Source organism: Phasianus colchicus, chromosome 2, assembly GCF_987193195.1.
Source record: "Phasianus colchicus chromosome 2, bPhaCol1.hap1.1, whole genome shotgun sequence".
NCBI classification, from domain to species: domain Eukaryota; kingdom Metazoa; phylum Chordata; class Aves; order Galliformes; family Phasianidae; genus Phasianus; species Phasianus colchicus.
In genome coordinates, this window is record NC_143437.1 from 56,305,899 (window position 1) to 56,320,212 (window position 14,314).

General features: G+C 42.7%; 1 protein-coding gene across 10 annotated transcripts in view; it reads right to left on the reverse strand.

The window, feature by feature from the left end:
• Positions 1–12,857, reverse strand: part of EYA4 (EYA transcriptional coactivator and phosphatase 4) — a 151,777-nt gene extending 138,920 nt beyond the window's left edge. For 6 of the 10 annotated variants that reach the window (XM_090135776.1, XM_090135775.1, XM_090135774.1 and 3 more), the window contains exon 1: positions 12,702–12,857. The gene's annotated coding sequence lies outside the window, so the exon portion shown is untranslated. Of the gene's footprint in view, positions 1–9,755; positions 9,823–11,303; positions 12,180–12,701 lie in introns of those variants that run through there. The other 4 variants (XM_090135770.1, XM_090135769.1, XM_090135772.1 and 1 more) reach the window with 4 other exon arrangements.
• Positions 12,858–14,314: the final 1,457 nt, after the last annotated feature.

The window sequence follows — 14,314 nt, forward strand, 5'->3', positions numbered from 1 at the left end:
ATTCTTCATTTTGAGTTATCAAAATTACTCCAGGAATTCACATAGCAGTTCACGCAACATCATTTGCCTCCGAGTAGGGCTGCACAGAGGGGACTTGGGAGGGCTCTACACGATCTACCAAGGAGACACAATGAGCCTGTCCACTTTCCCTGTGATGAGAAGAACTCACCTCAGACTCAAATGCAGGGGTGCCAGCATATCAGCTAGATGGAGAGAGCCAAGCAGGAACAGCTCAGGACCTGCTCTCTGCCTTTATCTTCTATGATCCCTGGCGTGCATATGAAGAAGACCATGCATGTATCCAAATTTGGCATACGATATGTATTCTAATGTGTACAGAAACCCTGCATCCGAAGTGGATAATTTTTAGGGTTCATTGTCAGATATTATGAGCATGAAAACAAAGCTAGGATGTAAAAATAAAATCCTGGTTTCTAAAATGAAGAGGCTGATATCCCCAAGGCTTAGGTTCACAGGAAATCCATGATCTGCTTGCTACCCAGAAAAATAAAAGGTATTTTGTCCCGGTAACACAACTCAGACGTTTTCACATCTTGACGCAGAATTATTATCCACACTGAGTTTTCACAAATGTTAAGAGCTGGTTAGGATGCTTTGACACCAATTAGGTGTTTACGACTCTATCCTCAATTGCTTTCTGTTTACCTCCTCCCTCTCTTTAAAAATTACACAGCTCTAACTGGAACATAATATGCTATTTCCATCTCACTTTCTGAGCATGTGGATTCATGCCAGATATCAAATGCAATAATTGAAACAGACATGATTCATGCCATCAAGCTGTGATGCACTGAAAACCTCTCAAAATTTGAGTCAACTGATTGCTTTTCATGCCAGTCAGCATGTATTTATTGCACACAATCCTGTGAATTCTGCATAGTCTTTGGTGAACCCTTGTATTCAGTTCACAATGTCCATTCAGTGCTGTTTGCTTCCTCAGACTGAGTTTCCTGAATGATAGCATTGCTTGTGCTGTTATTGTGGACATTTTATTCAAGAAAAATTAAGCTGATTTCCCCACTCCGATATTTATAACTAGGAAGCAAATAGTCAGACAGCTCCACAAAACCATTTTGAACAGTTAAAATCAGGCCTCAAGATGAAAAACATAGCAAAGAAGTCTGTCCATCATTTATGCTAGTAAATAGACAGAACACTGCACAGCTCTGTGATGATAGATTGGTCCTCTATCCCATCATTATCATACAACAAAACAAGTGGAAAAACAAAACAAAACAAAAAAGACTTCTTGGCAAATGGTAAAGAACTGTGAGCACTATGTCTCATTTACTTCTGTTAAAACAATGCCTTAGTGCAGTATTTAATTCTCTTGCAAAGATCAGAGAGTTGCAGTCAACAGCTCAATGTCCAAGTGGAGAACAGTGATAAGTGGCAATCCTCAGAGATTGGTGCTGGGACCAGTGTTATTTAACATCTTTGTAGGCAACATGGACAATGGGACCTAGTGCACCCTAAGCAAGTTTGCAGACAACACCAAGCTAAGCTGTGCAGTTGACAGGTTAGAGGGAAGGGATGCTATCCAGAGTAATCTGGACAGGCTTTAGAGTGGGCCCATGCCAACCTCATGAAGTTCAACAAGGCCAAGTGCAAGGTCCTGCATCCAGGTTGGGATAATCCCAAGCTCAAATACAGGTTGGGTGGAGAACAGCTTGAGAGCAGCTCTGAGGAGAAGGATTTGGGGGTGTCAATTGATGAAAGATTCAACATGACTCAGCAATGTGTGCTTGAAGCCCAGAAGGCCAACCATATCTTAGGCTGCTTCAAGAGAACCAGGAGCAGCAGGTTGAGGGAGGTGATTCTGCCCCTCTACTCTGCCCCTATGAGAACCAATCTGGAGTACTGTACCCAGTTCTGGAGCCTCCAACATAAGAAGAACATCAGCCTGTTGGAGCAGGTCCAGAGAAGGGCCACAGAGATGTTAAGTGGGCTGAAGCACCTTCTCTACAAGGACAGGCTAAAAGAGTTGAAGCTCTTCAGCTTGGAGAAGAGAGGTGGACCTTATAGCAGCCTTCCAGTACCTGAAGGGGGCCTAAAGGAAAGTTGGGAAGGGACTTTTTATAAGGGCATGCAATGACAGGACAAGGGGAAATGATTTTAAACTGACAGAGGGTAGATTTAGACTAGGTATTAGGAAGAAAATTTTTACTGCGAGGGTGGTGAGACACTGGAACAGGTTCACCAGCAAGACTGTGGATGCCCATTCCCTGGAAGCATTCAAGGCCAGGCCGGATAGGACTTTGAACAACCTGGTCTAGAGGGAGGTGTCCCTGCCCATAGCAGAAGGGCTGGAACTAGATGATCTTAAAGGTCCCATCCAATCCAAACAATTCTATTATTCTATGATTCACCAATTTTACAGGTACCCAAATATGGCTTAGAATAACTCCTTTGCTTTTCCACTCCCATCCCACACCTGTGCAACAAATATCAAAGGCTAGCGTTCAAAATTTCAGAGTGCAGAATTATAAACTCAGCCTCTCTTACACTGCACAGTATACTATGAAATTGGCAAGATTGAAAACAGAGCGATGAACCCCCTGATGCTTGGGGGCTTCCCAACTGAGAAAGACCTCTTCACTCACAGTTAGATAAAGCATACAGCTACCCAGACCTCTTCTGAGTCATTCCAGATTAATCAATCACAGGTTACTCCAGCCAGAAAAAAATAAAACAAACGAGAAGACTTTCTGGATTCAGTTTGTAAACAGATGGATTTGCAAAAAAATTGCATGTAGTGTTTTCAAACTTATCAGTAATCAAAACCACACAAACTAAACCAAAAAGAAAAACAATTCTGAGGAAAAAAAAAAAAAAAGATGCCACTCTTAAAAATGTAATAAAAAGTATAATTTTTTTCCTTACCAGCTGTCAATTTCCATTTCAGTGTTTTGAACAACCAGGAATTTTTTAAGGGAAGGATTCTACCTTTTAACATAAGACATATTTTAGTTAATTTCTGAGACATTTTGCCTCTCATTTTTGAATAAAGTAGCTGAAAACAAACCAAATAAAATATTTTATTTCTTTATAAACAAGCCACTGAAAACAGAAAGAAGAAAAAGCGATGTTTGGTCAGCCAGAATATTTAAAGAGACACAATCAACTTGAAAATACTAATTGTGAAGGATTTCCTCTCCCTAAATTTACCTCAGACATTTAAAAAAAATCTCTTTATGACATAAAAACAGCATAAGGTAACAAGATTATTTCTAAAACTGAAACCAAATTTATCATTTTGGAATTTGGGACAACATAAATAGAAGCACATCCTCCAAAATTAATCCACTGAATCCCACTACATATTAAAATGAAAGCTGTGACAGCATACTACAAGTATCTTTACATTTACCTTGTTTGTAAAGTGGCTTCAATTCCATATTAAGCAGTTACATGCTTCAATGAGTACATGATGCTAGTTATTGAAGACCAAACAATAGCTAAGCTTTCCCAAAACACCTGGCTGAAGGAAGGAGTGAGCATTCTGCCCACCCACCTGACTACTCACAAACATATCTCAGGTGGTTTTCTGCCCAATTATTGCTCATCCAAACTCAACAGCAACACCAAGCCCATCAAGTTAAAGTGAAGCATTCAGATGAATGAAGAGAAGACAAACTTTTATACTCCACTTTTGTACCCCATAAAGAAAATGCTAAGACCAATATTAAAGGTGCTGTGTAGTCTACATTTTTGATGCTACCAACTCTTCTAAGAAGTATTCACTCTCACTTGATCCAAGGGCTATCAGCAGTCCTCATATGGAATATAAGTGTCAACGAGTACTTTGAACAGCTTGACATCCTACAGGGAATTTTCTTTCACTGAGAGCCAGCACTAGGTATACAACACAAAGTAATTGTGATAAATAGGTATTCTCATATTTTAATCATACCAAGCACTGTGACAATGGTTTCTTTGCCTTTTCCCTACTTGGATATTTATTAGCTGTGATCAAACTATGGTCATTCTCTAGAAGACATGCTTTTCAACAGTTAATTACTCCTGTGGTGTTATGTATTGAACTTCCTCAGCCATTCTAGCTCCCTTCCTAAAGTCAGAAGAGTATGCATCTCTCCAGCAGTACCTGCACCTGTACTACCTATGTAGGTGACACCATTCCTCTTTCTCTGTGTAGTCCTTTGTTTAAACAATTATTGTTCCTTTTTTGTCTAGGTCTGATCATCTGCTGTGGCCATGGTTGTTTTTTTAAATAGACCACTGGATTGTACTAAAGCACAAACTGTCTACTTGTTCTCAGTTTACTGAAGGAGCCAGATGACTGTGTATCAGCAATCTGTTCTCTTTGTTGCTTCCTCTTTCCCCAGCCTTTGTAGTAACAGTACTGTAGCTATTACAGTCTAGTAACAGAGTTTTTAAGAAGTTCCCTCTTTACCTAGGTCAGCAAATGATCCAATAAAAGTAGCAGTCTACTTCTCCTGGATCTCACTGGTCTTTGTATCACTGCTAAAACAGTAAGTAGTTTTGATTTGATGACTAACCCCTGAAAGACTCTGAGTAATACTGCACTCTTTAAATATTCATTAGCAAGTAAGTATTTTTGAATCTATGATTTAATTTGCTGTTAAAGCCACTTCATTTATGTCAAGTCAGTTTTGTATCCTTCAGGTTATTAAGCAAAAAGCCATGTCAAGTCTAAAATCTCACAGAACTGTATTGTTGCATCACTTGTCTTACTTCTAGAAATCAAACTTGTACTCAAATCAAAAATAATATTGGTATTTTGGCAAGATCAAGATTTCATAAGCCCGTGGTGTGGTAAACTATGCACATTTCTGTGTTATATGTAAGTAACATACAAAAGGCATTTGAAATGTGAGAGCATGTAAGTTAATACTTTGTGACAGTGGAGACTAACAAAAAACAAACTAACAAAACCAACAAAAAAATCATTGCCATAAATTAAGCACTTCTCTAGAGCAACAGCTCTAGTAATGGTCAATTTTTAGAAATTATCCAACATCTTTCCACAGGAATAGCAATAAAAGAATGCAGCCAGTCATGAGCTCAATAGGCTAAGGAGATGATATTCTCCTGCTAGTGCAGTTACGCACTGCCTCTTCCTCATGAGCACAGCTTTTAGACAGTGGTGTCCAGATCTGGAAAGTTTATGAACTTTGGTTTCACATCCAACCTCCAGCCTTCCTCTGAGAACATCACAGATGTCCTCTCCAATGGTACCATAACTTTCCTCATCACATGTATATCTGCAAATTATTTGTAAAAACTTCAGCTTTAGTTAAAAAACATGTTCACAACAACTTTTAAGTATTAAGAGATCATTTTTGTAGGTGAAGTTTTCATTCAAAAAAATTCCACCTATTCCACAGACTTGACCCCGCACTTCAGTTAATAGAGGTGGCAGATCAGGTAACCGAGGCTGTGGTTCCACAAGTATTTCTGCAGCACCAGTGCCAGTTTCAGCAGCACGGCTGCTGCCACTCATTCCGACCTTTGCATCATGCCAGCACAGCTGTTTGTGAACCACAGCGAAGAGCAGATCCAGCTCAAACAAGTGGCCAGCAGAGGAGAGGTAAGGACTGCTTAAGAAGTCAAGTGAGAAACGACAACTTCACGCTCTCTCATGCTCTGCCATAGAAAATGGAGAGAAAAAAAATTCAGGTACGGTCAGCCATATGCATGAACCAGTCAGTTGTTTCTTGTCCCCACCAAGACCCGTAAAGAACCAACACTGTGAGAACAGGGCAAAGATACTCCTCTTCCTACAGACCTTACAGTCTGTCTACTGGAGGCTAATTCCTAATTTGACAGCATCACTTGAGCTACAGTTCAAACCATGGACTTCCTGAACGTAGATCTAAGACTCCAAGAAGCAGGGTAGTTTCGTAACAGCTATCCAGGATTAAACTTCTGTCTCATTTCTGTCTTAAGCCAAAAATCTGCTGACTACTCAGCTAGACCTTGGAGATAGTAGGCTATAGTTTAATTAGAGAATTGGAAAACAATTCAAGTCATATCTAAATGGCTACCAGAAATGTCTAGGAAATACACAGTTGGCTGTTTAAGCTGAAAGATGCTATTCCTCTCATTAGTTGACTCCCAGCAAAACTCCTGCATGGTGAAATCAGCATTCAGATGGTTCTTTGAACACAAAAATTGCTTCTCAGAAGGGAAATCAACTGAACCAAATTAAAAGGTTCGGGGAAGGAAGGAAGGAAAGAAGGGAGGAAGGGAGGAAGGGAGGAAGGGAGGAAGGGAGGAAGGGAGGAAGGGAGGAAGGGAGGAAGGGAGGAAGGGAGGAAGGGAGGAAGGGAGGAAGGGAGGAAGGGAGGAAGGGAGGAAGGGAGGAAGGGAGGAAGGGAGGAAGGGAGGAAGGGAGGAAGGGAGGAAGAAAACACACACATAAAAATAGGAGGTTCAATGGAAAAGCATTTTGATCTTTCCAATTTGGAAACCTACCACAGTTCCAAATCTTGCCTCGGGGTAACCTGAAAATTTTATTTTGGAGACTCTTTCCCAGAATATCATTACTCTGTTTGTAAAACCTTTGTTCTGTTTGGCCCTGTTATTTTCCAGCTCCCTAACTTCTGCATTAAGAAGACCAGAACAGGAACATTAGGCTGTGTCTGAGCTGCATTGCTAGAACTTGGCAGGGGAAACGTGCATAATCTGTCTGAGCCATGCCTGTTTTTGTGAAACCACGTCTGCACTGGGACACTCGGGAGACTTGGAAGAAAGACCTCACATACAGTGTGATGTCAGTATGCATAGGCTGAAGCATATCAAGTCTTATTTAGCCATTCTCACGTGGGAGTATGGTGACATTCATTTTCTGTAGTTCTCTGGGAATATACTGCAGTAAATAAAAAGGACCGTCCAGGTGGGATTTAACATGTTAAACTGACTTCACACCTCTTGCTGAATAGACTTAGCATTCATGAAATGTCCCTGAGTAAACACAACCTGGCTGTTCACTTCCACGAGCAACAAAGTTGCCTAAAAGGAATTAAAAGCATGCAGTCAACTGACAACATTTCCAACAGAATCATTTCCAGTAATACAATAAATGTAAAAGCTATCATTGAGGTCATTAATAAAATTCGATAAAAATTTTATAATAAAAATATATATTCTGGCACAGGAGTATGAAAATGTCTTAAAAAGGAAGAAAACATGAATGTACTATTTTGACATTTTTACTTAACCCTCCTCTGTTTTGTATTGAAGGATTACCCCTCCGCACTTTTGATCTCGTGCACACAAAGGATACTACAATACCTGAAAAAATAACAGGCTGCTCTAAGAATAGTGGACTAGATACTCATCTGGCATAACGTGAGACCGCTCCAGTAATTTCAACATTCCTACTCCAATTTGCAACAGCAAAAGATCTGGCACAAAACATCAAGCTAAGTTTCCAATTACCTCATGCACCAGCATTGATTTCAATAGCTATATACATACAGTCATAGAGCAGAATTATTTGAAAAGTTGCAAACTCAGCTTTGTATTTCTTTTACTTTTGTGGGCTAAATCAGAGTCGCCGTGGTATTTTAATGTAGGTTTTTGTGGTTTAATTATATATGTGTCAAGAGCAGAACACTTACTTGCTACATGTATCAGATTAAAAAAAAAAAAAAAGCAGCAGTAATTCTTTACACTGCTGAAAACGTCAACTTATACTAGGTTATGTCACAATAGTAGTAAATTTTAATGGTGCCCAAAAACCTAGTATGTATTAACTTAAATAAGTAAGTAAAAATTTATCACCTATAGGAGAGTTAGTCTTCTGTAAGTGAATGTCTTGCAGGTTGCCTCAGGAGGTCTTTTTGCATTTTGCTGCTCCAGATCAGTCAAATTGTACAGTTCAGACACAATGCGAGGCAACCCCAGAGCAGAGAGACAGTGCTCACAGCCCAGACTGACTCTGGTCTTCAGAGACAGCACTTAAATTACACACAATTAAACAATGCTACACATGTTACTCATTGTCCTGTACTTCTGTGGATAGCTGCTAAGGGAAAATCGCCAGTGATTTGTTTTACTCTAGGAGAGGGACACAGACCCTCACAAGAATCTAGGCACACAAAACCTCAACAATCCAGCTTTTCAAATTTGTGGTAATGAATTGAAAACGTAGTGTCTGGTACCTGAGCCCAACAGCTTAAGACAAAATATATATAATCTTAGTGGCATATGGGTCACAAAAAATTCTGACGGTAATCACTTCTCATGACAATCTGCCCTTATCATGAAGAAATTCTAAACAAATTGAGAATAAAATGCTTAAACGCTAGTATTCCTCAAAGAGCCATTAGCATTTGACATTTTGTTTGAAAATCTGATGCCCAGCATACAGGCAACCCTGTGAGTGAGACTGCCCAGTGATGCATTCTGATAGAGGACAATCAATCATCAAAGTAATTTTGCTGTTCAGCATTAAAACAAAAGGTGAGCCACCTATCTGCCGCACTTCTCAGCCTCTGAGACAAGAAGAAACCGCTTTAAAATATTTTTCACCAGGGTCCTGTAATGCAGGCATCCCAAAAGGAATCTTTCTGGCAGTATTAAGCCTCCAATGTGGACTACAACTGTAAGTTTTATTGCCTTTTCAAATAGGTTTTATTCTTGACTTGACAGATAAGCACCCTCTGTATCTGAGCCGTTGCACTGCAAAGTGCATCCAAGTTCCTTTAAGCACTTCAGACTTCACGATGGATTTGGTAATAGTGCAACACAGAATGGTCCACACAGGTGGACTCAGCCAAAAAATTATTTGATAAAAAAAATCTGATTTCTGTACAGTAACATCTAAAACGTCATCTAATATATACAAGTAAAACGGAAAGCTTTTGATGTATATTGTAATGTGTGGGGCTTTGACAGTTAAAACATCTACCGACTTTAAAAGAAAGAGAATTTATTTTTAATAACCATTTTTATTTACTTTTAAAAAGGGGAGCAGTTTATGCCTTCAGCAGAACTATGCCCTGAAATCTCAGGGGTGATTAAAGGGCCATGCCAAAGCTGAAAGGTTTCAAATATCAAACTATACCATTATGTCAGGGCCAGCAAGATCAATTAGCGCTTTTCAATGACAGAAAAGGTTAAGTTGGACACAGATTTACAGAATATTTAAAGCTAAAAATGGAAAACATCACGTATTAATTTAATGCCACATGTTAAAAATTTATTTGTAAGCCTCTTAACTGAGGTATAAATATCAAAACTTTTCTTCCACTTGCACAACACAAAAACTGCTTTTGTCATGAAAATGGCAAGGAGATTTATAATGTGTATCTGTATATGTTAGATGGCAACGTTCACATTGGGTTCTCAAATACAAAGCAGTACTTCAGACAGTCAAAGCTTCAGCTACCAGACCTGATTTAGTGCTGAACTCTTATAAAGCTTCATAAAAATGATGTGATAAACTGACAGATGTCTGTTTGCCTGATGCCTCTCTGCTTGCATCCTTCTTGCAAATCCTGACAACACTAAAAATGAATGGCAGTGGATAAGTAAACCAATTCCTATATTCAACTGAAAGACAAATAGAAAACTACTAATAAGGGGGAAAAAAAAAAAAAAAAAAAAAAAAAAGGCAAAACAAATGAGAAAAAACAGAAATAGTGATCTGTAAATTAATTCATCTCAAATCTGGGAAAAGAAGTAAGTGTACAGCTTCCGCAACTGGAAGCAACAAACTCGCACCAGGAAACACTGGAACTTACATTTCAGCTCCTGGTATCATACGGATAGTCACAGGATGTACAGGTATGCTTGAAGTTAATCCAATACCTGTTAATATAAGCATCACTGCAGTAAACATCACTTGAACAAAGTACCATGCTATGATATCAAATAAAGTTGGTATAAATTTACCATAAGGGTGTAGTAGATGGGAAGAAAAAAGAAAAAGGGAAAAAAAAAAAGAAAAAAAAAAAAGCACTGTTCACTGTTGGGAACAGTGATTTGGATTATAGTTGTATGATTCCAAATAAAAGTGAAGCAAGATTACTTTTGTTCAATGATAGATTTCAAAATGTCTTTTTTTTTTAAAGCCCACTTTATTTATTTCGTCAAGGAGTGATCTGAAATATTTACTACCAGACAGTACCTAATTTTAGGTTTTAAGTGCTTTAACAGCTCTATGAAATATGATCAGCAGCTGCAATATAGAAGTATGCTGAATAAACTCTCCTTGTAAAAAGGGAGACCTGTTCTACCTCGAGTTCATAAAACCCTTACTTTCAAGAAAGAAAAAGATAACACATAAAAAGTTAATAGTTACGTCCTACGGCGTTTGACAGAAACTCCAGGAATTTCTTTCTTCTCTCCGAATTAGCTTTCATATTTCATAGAGGAAAGAGTAGCTTGCATTTTAACACTTATACTGAACACCATGCACCACCAGCAGCTCACCAAAGAGCCAGGTACTTTTCCCATACCAAATTCCAATGCTTAACATTGGTTGATTCTAGGACTAAGAAGTAGAACACAACATATGAAAGTCACATAAAGTTTAAACAGTAGCTCTCAAAGCTTGCATCACAGGCTAAAAATATGCAACAGGATACTATCTATAGCTGTATTTCTAGTTGTCTCTTTTGAAACGTTTTAACTGAGAACTGCAATTAACTGGGAACCCACCAATTTCTTACCTATTAAATTCCTTGTTTAGAATTCATCTAATGCATTGGCGTTATCCATGAGGCAGAATAGATTTCTATTGCACAGGGTTGCAAAGCCATTAATGCAAATCCTGAAAGGAGTAACCTTCAACTACATTTTTAAGAACGCGACCACATACACATAACTACTTATAACTGTATATGCATTACCTGAACAAGGGCACATGAAAGGTTGGCCAACATATTCCTCTCTTAGTTTTGTTAAGTTAGTCTGAAGACCATTTTGTAACATAAGTAGCAGAATTTTCAAAAGAAAACAGGGCGACCCGGTTCAGATGGAGCCCAGCTAATGCCAGACGTCAAAACAGACAGGGAGAAGAGAGAGAAATGTCAGTCTGTGTCTCCACTTACTCACAGTACGATACATTTTGTAAGTATACAAACATTTCTTATTCGGCAGCGTTCTGAGAAACACCAGCAGAAGAGAGTCAAAGAGGCGGTAATTTTAGGAAAACCCTTTTTGAGTGTTAAGTAAATAAAACAATGATATAACCACAGCTTTAACGCAAAGCGCTCTCTTCAAATAACAATAAATACTGAGGTCAGACCCAACGTGATATTTACACCACGTACAGAGAAGATGCTTACTTTGTACGCGCCCCTGCACAGCCGATCAGTTTATCTCGTACACACTTTCAGGTCTTCGCAATTCCTTTCTGCTGTCTCACACACGTAAACAAACCCTCAGCGCACCGAAAATCCGGGTTCCTTACTGTTCTAGCACGATTTCACGCCGCAGTTCGGATCAGACGAGGCGCTCCCGGGTCGGTACGACGCTTCTCGTGTGGGTGCAGCCGCCGGGCATGTCACACAGCCCTGACACCGCCGTACCTCCGGGCGCTGCGCTCAGCCCGGCCCCGGGATAACGGGAGGGCAGCAGCCGCGCACCTCCCTGGCTCTCAACAGCCGTTTCGCGAACGCAAATGAAACTTTAGATGCCAAAGGCTGATTGGCAGCGGCGCTGCCGAGGGACCCGCTCGCTTTTCGGGGAAAATCGCCGCGGGCGCAACCCGGGGTGGGTGCGGGCTGCTCCCCGCCGCGGGTCCTCCGCCCGCGGTGACAGCCGGGGTGGAGAACTGATGGCCGGCAGCCCGCTGGGTTTGAGCGCGGAGAATCCTGTTACCTCGGCGCGGATCAAGTGCACGCACGCACTGGGACGTTTCCCCACGTGGAACCGCTTTCAGACCAAAACATGGGGCCCCGTGACGGAACCCCGCGCCGGGCCGAAGAACACAGAGGGACGGGGGAGCCCGAAAACTCCGTTTTGTCTGCCTGGAAGCCGCAAGGAAAACAAACCGGGAGATGGGGGAGGGAGGGATCCCTCGGGGCGAGGAAACGGCAAGGAGCAAAACCAAGAAGCAGCCGCTGCCCGGCTCCCCTCGGACACCAGGGCCACGGGCCGGAGAGCTGCTGCGCGCCCCGCCGGGCTGCGCTCGCCTCGGGACGCGACTTCCCCGGCGGCGGCGGACGGTTCTGCCGAGGGCTGCGTCCCGCCCGGCAGAGCCCCTCGGCCCGGGGCCGGCAGCACTCCCGAGCGCTGCCGGGTGCCCCCGCGCCCCCGCTTTCCGCCGCGGCGGGGGCGGGCGGGAGGCGCACGCCGGGAACAATGCGGGGCAGCCGGCGCCCGGCCCCATCTTGGCCCGGCCGAAGCAGTCGGTCGAAGAGGAGCGAGAGCAGAGTGGGACGGACTGTCATCTGGGCAGAGGCACACAGAGCGGCAAAAAGCCCCGGGAACGGTTTTTTTTTCCAACTAAACTCGCGTGGTGCCGTGGTGAGCACCCGACTCTGCCCCGTGCGGAAGGCTCTGCCGGTCCTTCCCATCAAGCTTGGTTCACACCAATATATCTTTTTGTCATCGGACTAACAAGAAAACAACGCTAAATAGCCCTGCACACCCGCACGGCCACACGCACAGGCGGCGAGGAACCGCTTTCTTCCACCTCTCTCTCACCTACGAGAGGCGCGGGAGGGAAGAGAGACACTCACCTCGCCGCCGGGATACGCCGCTACCTTGATTTTATGGCCGCTCCTTATTTATTTATTCTCGTCCCTTCTCCGAGCCGAGTTTCCCTTTTTGCACCGTTCCTCTGGCAAAACCGGGACATCCCCTCTACAAGTTCCCCCCCCCCCCCCCCCCCTTCTCCCCACAGACAAATAAAGCGCTACTCAGAGCAGCCCGGGAGGGGAGATTCGAGGCGGGGGGGCAGACGAAGGAGGAGGAGAAGGAGGCTGGTACGGGGGAAGCCAAACACCCTTCGCACTTCAGCGAGCGCACTAGTTGACTCTCACGCAGAAAGTTTCCCTGGCGAGGGACGGGGCTAAGGAAAGGTAACCCCCTCCCTCCCGAAAAGGTCGCTGCTCGGAGCAGGGAAGTGTGGGACGAGCAGTGCGAGAGGCAGCGCGGCCCCGGGGCTCCTCTGCAAGCCTGCGCTGCCCCAGCAATGCCCCACAGCCGCCCCAGGGCCCTGCTCGCCCCGCTGCCCCCGGCCAGATCCGCACAGTTACCGCGCCGGGCAGCTGCTGGAGCAGCGGTGGGAGCATGGGAGGAAAGGGCCAGAAGGCACAGGAAGGTTCAGCCCTCAGCACTGACCCTTGTGGGCACCACAGGTCCCACATGGTCCCGTTTGTTTGTTCTAGGATGAACCCCCACTGTCAAGCTGGTTCTGACTCTAGGGGAAAGTCGGTTGTTTATGGGATCGATCAAGCTCTGTACAGAAGAGGACCTGATTTTGTACCCTTTTACCAGTTGCATTTGTTTCCTTCCTCCCAAGCTCATCAGTGAGGATGGAGAGAAAGTCCTGTCTTGCTTCAAAACTAAGTGCTTTTGTGCTTGGCTCTCTTTGCTACCTCCTGTGGGTAAGGGGAGGAAGAACCCTAATTGCCAAGTCACTTTTCACACTCTTACCATTAACCATGTATCACCTCTTCTGGATTTCACTGAGTAGATAGGCTGGCTCTTCTTCAATCAGTTGCATCACCCTCTGTCTGTCACGTAATTCAGTTCTTCCAAGGGCTTAAGTCAAAAATTCAGAAGCAGAGTGAAAAGTTAGGCCCTACAGCTGGAGGGAACACCAGCTGTGTTCAGAGAAGTGTCTTGATCTTCGGAAGTACTGAATGTCACAAACTTTTGAGGTCAGTAAATCACGTGAAAAGGGGGAAAAAAAAATCACAGATTCCTGAAGATTCTTTCCTTCCTATCTTCCATTTGCTCAATTTTGCATCCTGTGATGCTATTCAATGCATAACTGAAGCTGTCTGCCTTTGAATTTCATAATTTACATTCAGTGAATTGTACTAACAGGGCCATCTTTCTCCTAAATAATTTCAGACTTAAGATGACTAAATCTTCATGAAAACAAGTCTATAAAAACCCTGTATTTGCTGTCTTGGGAGAGTCGCCACTCAGAAAGAGAACAGATGTGGAAAACTCTTTGACCTACACAAATACAGCTAGAAAAACATTTAAACTCAAAAAGCCCCCAAAAGCCAACCTTCAAATTGACACAGCGTAGGACAAGCCAGAAAAATGAAGTGAGGTTTGAAATTGAAAGCTTAGAGAGCAACTGGCAACTCAGATTTGCAGAAAATAATTGCAATCG